The 6,523-nt window shown below is 41.1% G+C and overlaps 1 non-coding gene across 1 annotated transcript; it reads right to left on the reverse strand.

Moving 5' to 3' along the window:
* Positions 1–2,729: 2,729 nt before the first annotated feature.
* LOC133828112 (small nucleolar RNA R71) lies at positions 2,730–2,836 on the reverse strand. Its single transcript, XR_009890752.1, has one exon. It is a non-coding gene; the product is annotated as a small nucleolar RNA R71 (small nucleolar RNA).
* Between the last annotated feature and the right edge of the window lie 3,687 nt (positions 2,837–6,523).

The following is a 6,523-nucleotide window of genomic DNA, read 5'->3' on the forward strand; positions in this document are numbered from 1 at the left end:
TAAGAATGAGAAGGCTCAAGGAAGGGACTTTTGGATTCTTAAACTTTTAATCTTTGTATTTTGAGAAAAAGGCAGACTGTGATTATCCACCGCAAGTTGTATTACTCCAAAGAATTGTGAAACTCAAGAACCCTAGTTCTTTGATCACAATTTGGGATTCAATATCAATAAGAACACTAAGTGGAAGTAGGTTATTACCACACAGTTGGGGCCGAACCACTATAAATCACTTGTGTCACTTTCTTCCCATTTGATACTCTTCCTGATTTCTTTTTTGTTCTTTGTCGTTATTTTGACTCCGTATCATTGGCCAAATCAAGGGTCAACATTCTGGTTCTTTCATTCAGAGATTAATCAAAAAGCTTTAGGAAGATCAAATGGCGAAGACATCCAAGAGAGCTGGACAGGCTGCTGACGCTGCGTCATCTCAACCTCCTCCTCCAAATGTGGCTGAAAATGAACCACACTTGGATTTTGAAGAGGAGGAAATGGATTCCGAGACGCTGAGGGCAACATTGGGGGTGTTGTAGGATGAGTTGGCCACTCTGGGGGCAAATCAGGAGAATGCAGTAGAGACCTTATGATAACTCTAAGATTTAGAGTTATTTTTATATCTTTAAACCTAATTTTCAAACTAAAACAAAAGAGTAATGAGTTGTAATTAGTGAAATTGTGTCCATTTAGTGTATCTGTGTAGCAAGGGACTGTGTGTTTGTATTGTCATATTTTTTTAGTGAACTATGTAGTTTAGTGTTTGTGTTAAACAGGAAAGGAGGCTGGAATAGGTGATCGGGAACTTTGGATCAAGAAGGGGAACAAATCTGGAAATAGCATGTTGCTGTTCTATCAATGCTGTAGCAACCACAACGTAGCAATCGGCAGGGACCAGTGAAGAAACGTGACAAATTCCAGCTGGACTTAATGAAGAATAAGTGACGCCTAGGTGGCGAGAATGTTGTACAATGAGACAGCTGGATGGTGTGGCAAAGTACAAGAGGGCACAATTGACTTTGACTTACTAATTAGGGTAAACCAAGTACCCTAAAAAGGAGGCAGCCGAAAAAGAAGGGGACACTCTCATTATTGAAGAATTCTGCATTTTCACTAAGAAAAGTACAGAGAGAAAAGAAAAAGAAGAGAGAAGAAGGAAGTACTAAACAGAGGAGAAGAGGAAGGCAGACGCCTAAGGGAAACCTGAGCTCACCACTCATCTCTCTAATCTCTCTCTCTCTCATTTTGTATTAAATTCTTATCTAGTTTTCTGATTATACTCAATGGAACTTTCCTGTACTGGATTTGTGTTTATAATTTCAGCTATGAACTAATATCCTAAGGGTTTGGGTGGTTATGAACCCTATATTATGAAGTAATGTTTTGATGCATGGTTGTGGTAATTGTGACGTTGTTCAATTAAGTGTTGTCAATGTTAACTGATTGTTGTTTACTGGCCATAAGTAACAATTATTTAGCTAGATCTGATTTTGGAAGAAATTAGGCTAGTCGATCCCACTTAATTGATGCAAGAGAAGTACCTTTTTAGGTAAATCTTAGTGGTAAAATAGGGATGTTTTGTTGCCTTGTATAACATGAGATTTGGTGTTTAAATGACAGTATGCAACCTGATTTAATACAGGAATGTGTTGAGTTGAGTTGTAAATGTTATCAGTAAGTTTTGGAAAGAACTGCTGGATCTTTGTGAAATCTGTTAACTCTGATGCAATTGCTAAACCATTGCTGAGCCATTGCTGTAACAACTGGAACGAACAGAGGGGAATTAACCACCCAGACCTATTTTTCTCGTATCTGAAATCTACACAGAATTCCTTCATTTTGATCTCTGATTTTTAGTTTAATTAAATTGCTCATTTACATTTATTTTCATAATTAATCACTCAAATTTTCTCTTGATTTGGTCACTGAATTGTAAACTGTTTTTGGTTGATATTTCATTTATTTAGTTTAAAAGTCCCTGTGGAGATGAACTTTGATACTCTATCACTGTTTTACTTGTTGTCGATTGTGTATACTTGCGCATATTTTAATCGTTAGAATTTCCACAACAAGTTTTTGGCGCCGTTGCCTGGGATTTTAAAATTAAATTATGTTTTATCAGCTATTTGACAATTTATTTTGGTTGTTTTTAACCTTGTTGGTTCGGGTTGTGCAATCTCAGGTACCTACAGTGTATGAACCAGCAAGACGACTTTGAACTTGCTCCTATTGACCCCGAGATCGAACGCACTTTCAGAAAAAGGAGGAAGGCTCAAAAGGCTAACAGTCGAGGCACTATGGCTGAGCAAGTTGATGAAGAGGGGGATGGCCAGCAAGTTACTGATCCCATTGTTTTGGCAGATGACAGAGCCAGAGCAATACGGGAATACGCTGCCCCCATGTTTAATGAGCTAAATCCAGGCATTGTGAGGCCAGAAATACAAGCAGCTCAATTCGTGCTCAAGCCAGTGATGTTTCAAATGCTCCAAATTGTGGGGCAGTTTAGTGGGATGCCAACGGAAGATCCTCATATCCATCTTCGTTCATTTTTGGAGGTGAGCGATTCTTTCAAGCTACAAGGAGTGAGTGAAGAAGCATTGAGGCTGAAGCTATTTCCGTTCTCTTTAAGGGACCGAGCTAGATCATGGCTCAACACCCTTCCTCCCAATTCGGTTACAAATTGGAATGACTTGGCTGAGAAATTTCTAAGAAAGTACTTCCCTCCCACCAGAAATGCAAAGTTTAGAAGTGAAATCATGTCGTTTCAGTAGCTGGAAGATGAGTCCACTAGTGAAGCGTGGGAGAGATTCAAAGAGCTTTTAAGAAAATGTCCACACCACGGTATCCCACATTGTATACAAATGGAGACATTCTACAATGATCTCAATGCAGCCTCTCGAATGGTTTTGGACGCTTCAGCCAATGGAGCCATTCTTTCCAAGTCTTACAACAAAGCATTTGAGATTTTGGAAAGGATTGCAAGTAACAACTACCAATGGTCAAATACTAGAGCTCCTACAAGCCGAAAAGTAGCGGGTGTTCTTGAAGTAGATGCTCTAACCGCTCAAATGGCCTCAATGACCAACATTTTAAAGAACATGAGTATTGGAGGAAATGTACAGCCAGCTGCTGCCATTTAGAGTGCAGAAGTATCATGTGTGTATTGTGGGGACGGGCATACTTTTGACAATTGCCCTTCTAACCCAGCCTCAGTTTGTTATGTGGGAAACCAGAATTTTAACTGAAACAGTGGCCCATACTTAAATTCGTATAACCCAGCTTGGAGGCAGCATCCGAATCTGTCATGGGGGGGTCAAGGAGCAAGTTCCAGCAACACACCAGCACCAGGAAAGCAAGCTTACCCACCCGGTTTTTCACAACAACAAAGACTTTCACAACCTGTCCAACACTCCCAGCCGAACTCTTTGGAGAATCTAATGAGGGAGTATATGGCTAAGAACGATGCAGTAATACAGAACCAAGCAGCTTCTCTTCGTAATCTTGAGATGCAGCTCGGCCAGCTAGCCAATGAAATGAAAACTAGGTCGCAAGGATCTTTGCCTAGTGATACAGAAAACCCAAGGAGAGATGGGAAAGAACACTGTAAAGCTATTCAGCTGAGGAATGGTAAAAATCTGGGAAATTATGAGGAAATACAGGGTAGTGGGGAGCCCACTTCAATCCAAAGCGAAGGAGAAACAAGTAACAAAACTGCCCAAGAAATTGCTGAAACTGGCCCAGTTGCTACAGCAAAGGGTCAGCAAACTGCTCCAGTAAATTCTGGTCCTAAACTGCCCCTTCCATTTCCGCAGCGATTTCGCAAACAACAACAGGATGGTCAGTTCAAAAAGTTTTTGGATGTACTGAAACAGCTGCATATTAATATCCCCTTGGTCGAAGCATTGGAGCAAATGCCGAATTATGTCAAGTTCTTAAAGGATATTTTGACAAAGAAAAGGCGATTGGGGGAGTTTGAGACTGTAGCTCTCACAGAAGGATGTAGCGCGATGTTGAAAAGCAAGATCCCTCCTAAGTTAAAAGATCCTGGCAGTTTCACGATTCCGTGTTCTATTGGAGGTAGAGATGTTGGAAGAGCATTATGCGATTTGGGTGCTAGCATTAACCTTATGCCTATGTCAATCTTTAAAAAGTTGGGTATTGGTGAAGCACGACCCACGACTATTACATTACAGCTTGCCGACAGATCCATGGCTCATCCCAAGGGCAAAATCGAGGATGTTCTAGTCCAAGTTGATAAGTTTATCTTTCCGGCTGACTTCATCATTCTAGACTATGAAGCGGATAGAGAAGTGCCTATAATATTGGGTCGGCCCTTTCTTGCTACAGGGCGTACTCTCATTGATGTACAGAACGGAGAACTTACTATGCGGGTGAATGACCAATAAGTCACTTTTAGTGTATTCAAAGCCATGAAGTTTCCGGATGAAGTTGAAGAATGCTCTAGAGTTGATGTTATTGACACTTTAGTGGCTGAAAGAATCAGTAGAAGTGTGGAAAAAGCTGCTATGGGTACCCCAAATTTTTGTAGATGAGGAGGATTATAGTAGTGAGGAAGAGCAGATTATTACATGGATGGATTCTTATCAACCAGTAAAGAAATTCAATAAAGTCTTTGAAGCTCTAAATCTGCCAGAAAAGCACTTCCAGCCACCCAAACCATCTGTTGAAGAGCCACCCCAGCTGGAGTTAAAGCCACTGCCTAGTCATTTAAAGTATGTGTACTTGGGCGACAATGATACTTTGCCTGTAATAATTTCAAGCTGTCTAGAGTCTGTTGCTGAGGAGTCATTGCTGAGATTACTGAAGCAGCATAAAAGGGCAATTGGATGGACAATGGATGATATTCAAGGGATTAGTCCAACATTGTGTATGCACAAGATCTTCCTGGAAGTTGATTGTACTCACTCTGTGGAGCAGCAAAGGAGGTTGAATCCAGTGATGAAGGACATGGTTAGAAAAGAGGTCATTAAGTGGCTTGATTATGGGATAATCTATCCGATTTCCGATAGCACTTGGGTTAGTCCTGTCCAATGTGTTCCGAAGAAGGGGGGTGTTACAGTAGTTATAAATGACAGCAACGAACTTATTCCTACTCGCACAGTTACTGGGTGGCGGGTTTGTATGGATTATAGAAAACTGAACAAAGCCACTAGAAAGGACCATTTCCCTTTGCCCTTCATCGACCAAATGTTGGACCGCTTGGCGGGTAAGGAGTTCTTTTGTTTTCTTGATGGGTATTCTGGGTATAATCAGATATCTATCGCGCCTGAAGACCAAGAGAAGACTACTTTTACCTGCCCATATGGCACATTCGCTTTTAGGAGGATGCCCTTTGGGTTATGTAATGCACCAGCCACATTTCAGCGGTGCATGATGGCTATTTTCTCGGATATGGCTGAGAGTATCTTGGAGATATTCATGGACGATTTCTCTGTCTATGGGGATTCTTTTGAAGTTTGCTTGGAGAACTTAGAAAAGGTCTTAAAGAGGTGCGAAGAAACCCATCTAGTGTTGAACTGGGAAAAATGCCATTTCATGGTGCAAGAGGGCATTGTATTGGGGCATAAAGTGTCTAGCAAGGGGATAGAGGTTGACAAAGCTAAACTGGAAGTTATTGAGAAACTACCAGCCCCTACCACGGTAAAAGGAATTAGAAGTTTCCTCGGCCATGCTGGCTTTTACAGGCGTTTTATAAAGGATTTTTCAAAGGTGTCCAAACCCTTATGCAGCTTGCTGGAGCAAAATAGGCCTTTTGAGTTTACTGATGAATGTCAAGAGGCATTTTTGAGATTGAAGTCAGCCCTTGTTACAGCACCAGTGATCACAGCACCCGACTGGTCGTTACCTTTTGAACTTATGTATGACGCCAGTGACTTCGCGATTGGAGCTGTTCTTGGGCAGCGGAAGAACAAAATTTTTTCATTCTATTTACTATGCAAGCAAAACATTGGTGGACGCCCAGATTAATTACACTACAACTGAAAAAGAGCTGCTGGCCGTGATTTTTGCCTTTGAAAAATTTCGATCCTATCTTGTGGGGACTAAGGTTATTGTGTACACGGACCACTCTGCTATCAAGTATTTGATAGCCAAAAAGGATTCTAAACCGAGGCTTATACGTTGGGTTCTATTGCTGCAAGAATTCGATTTAGAAATCCGAGATAGGAAAGGCACTAAAAATCAAGTAGCGGACCATTTATCAAGGCTGGACACTCATAATAACAGCAGCAAATCAGAGGCAGAATTGCAGATTCAAGACTCCTTTCCTGATGAACAATTACTAGTTGTGGAACAAGAGCAGGTACCATGGTATGCAGACATTGTAAACTTTTTAGTTGGGGGCGTACATCCACCAGATTTCAACAAACATCAGCTAAAAAGATTCTTACATGATGCCAGATTTTATTTATGGGATGAGCCGTACCTGTATAAGCAATGCCCAGACCATATAATGAGAAGATGTGTCTCAGCAAATGAAGTTTCCAGCATCCTAGAACACTGCCATTCAGCT

The sequence above is a fragment of the Humulus lupulus genome, chromosome 3 (genome assembly GCF_963169125.1).
Source record: "Humulus lupulus chromosome 3, drHumLupu1.1, whole genome shotgun sequence".
Classification (NCBI taxonomy): Eukaryota; Viridiplantae; Streptophyta; class Magnoliopsida; order Rosales; family Cannabaceae; genus Humulus; species Humulus lupulus.